Raw genomic sequence first — 2,180 nt, forward strand, 5'->3', positions numbered from 1 at the left:
CGCAAGGATATTTATTTCAATTTTCTGTGATCAGGTTTTCCTGCGCTTTCCGATGTAACGCACATTATTTAATAGCCACAGTCGTGATTTAACCAGTTTTAAAAACGTCCGAGGGTTTCCTATACACACATTCTAACCATATGAACGTACTATATTCCTGGCATGAGTAGCAGGGCGCTGAAATGTTGCGCGATTTTTAACAAAATGTTCAAAAAAGTAGAGGGTAGGAGCAACTACATAAGTATTCAAACCCTTTACTATGAGACTCGAATTTGACCTCAGGTGCATCCTGTTTCCATTGATCATCCTTGAAATGTTTCTACAACTTGAATGGAGTCCACCTTTGGTAAATTAAATTGATTGGACATGATTTGCAAAAAGGCACACACCTGTCTGATGAAAACAAGATTGAACTCTTTGGCCTGAATGCCAAGTGTCACGTCTGGAGGAAACCTGGCACCATCCCTATGGTGAGGCATGGTGGTGGCAGCATCATGCTGTGGGGATGTTTTTCAGAGCAGGGACTGGGAGACTAGTCAGGATCGAGGCAAAGTTGAACAGAGCAAAGTACAGAGAGATCCTTGATGAAAAGTGCTTTGGAACAGGTTATAACCTCAGACTGGGGTGAAGGTTCACCTTCCAACAGGACATCAACCCTAAGCACACAGCCAAGACAAAACAGGAGTGGCTTCGGGACAAGTCTTTGAATGTCCTTGAGTGACCCAGCCAGAGCCTGGACTGGAACCCAATCGAACATCTCTGGAGAGAACTGAAAATAGCTGTGCAGCGACGCTCCCCATCCAACCTGACAGAGCTTCAGAGGATCTACAGAGAGGAATGGGAGAAACTCCCCAAATACAGGTGTGGCAAGCTTGTAGCGTCATACCCAAGAAGACTTGAGGCTGTAATCACTGCCAAAGGTGCTTCAGTGGATTGATGGGGAAAAAAACAATTGAATCAATTTTAGAAACTTAAACATAATGTGGAAAAAGTCAAGGGGTCTGAAAACTTTCAGAATGCACTGCAATAACATAACCACCAATCAAGCAACATTATGGACTAAGCATTCAAGTCCTGTTGCTGCAGTGCAGCATTATTTTCCTGTGACAATATGGGTCAAACTAAGAGCCTATATCTGTAAAATAAACACTAATGCTAACAACAGTTATTTGGAGTAAAAGGTGTGTAAACAGAGGTTAGGTGGATGCACCCTCTGCTACATCCCTGGGCTCTGCTGTGGAGATGATTTGGTGGAAAATCAAACCAAATCAAATCAAATGTATTTATATAGCCCTTCGTACATCAGCTGATATCTCAAGGTGCTGTACAGAAACCCAGCCTAAAACCCCAAACAGCAAGCAATGCAGGTGTAGAAGCACAGTGGCTAGGAAAAACTCCCTAGAAAGGCCAAAACCTAGGAAGAAACCTAGAGAGGAACCAGGCTATGTGGGGTGGCCAGTCCTCTTCTGGCTGTGCCGGGTGGAGATTATAACAGAACATGGCCAAGATGTTCAAATGTTCATAAATGACCAGCATGGTCCAATAATAATAAGGCAGAACAGTTGAAACTGGAGCAGCAGCACGGCCAGGTGGACTGGGGACAGCAAGGAGTCATCATGTCAGGTAGTCCTGGGGCATGGTCCTAGGGCTCAGGTCCTCCGAGAGAGAGAGAGAAAGAGAGAATTAGAGAACGCACACTTAGATTCACACAGGACACCGAATAGTACAGGAGAGGTACTCCAGATATAACAAACTGACCCTAGCCCCCCGACACATAAACTACTGCAGCATAAATACTGGAGGCTGAGACAGGAGGGGTCAGGAGACACTGTGGCCCCATCCGAGGACACCCCCGGACAGGGCCAAACAGGAAGGATATAACCCCACCCACTTTGCCAAAGCACAGCCCCCACACAATTGTTTACCACGTCTCTGGCTCCGTGAAGAGAGGAAACACTGCAGAGCATGGTGATGACAAGTCTCTACACATCATTAGTGAATAAACACACCTCCACATCACACACTCTAATATTAATAATCTGCCCCTCTACATCACACACTCTAATATTAATAATCTGCCCCTCTACATCACACACTCTAATATTAATATCTGCCCCTCTACATCACACACTCTAATATTAATAATCTGCCCCTCTACATCACACACTCTAATATTAATA

The sequence above is a fragment of the Oncorhynchus nerka genome, linkage group LG15 (assembly GCF_034236695.1).
Source record: "Oncorhynchus nerka isolate Pitt River linkage group LG15, Oner_Uvic_2.0, whole genome shotgun sequence".
Lineage (NCBI taxonomy): Eukaryota > Metazoa > Chordata > Actinopteri > Salmoniformes > Salmonidae > Oncorhynchus > Oncorhynchus nerka.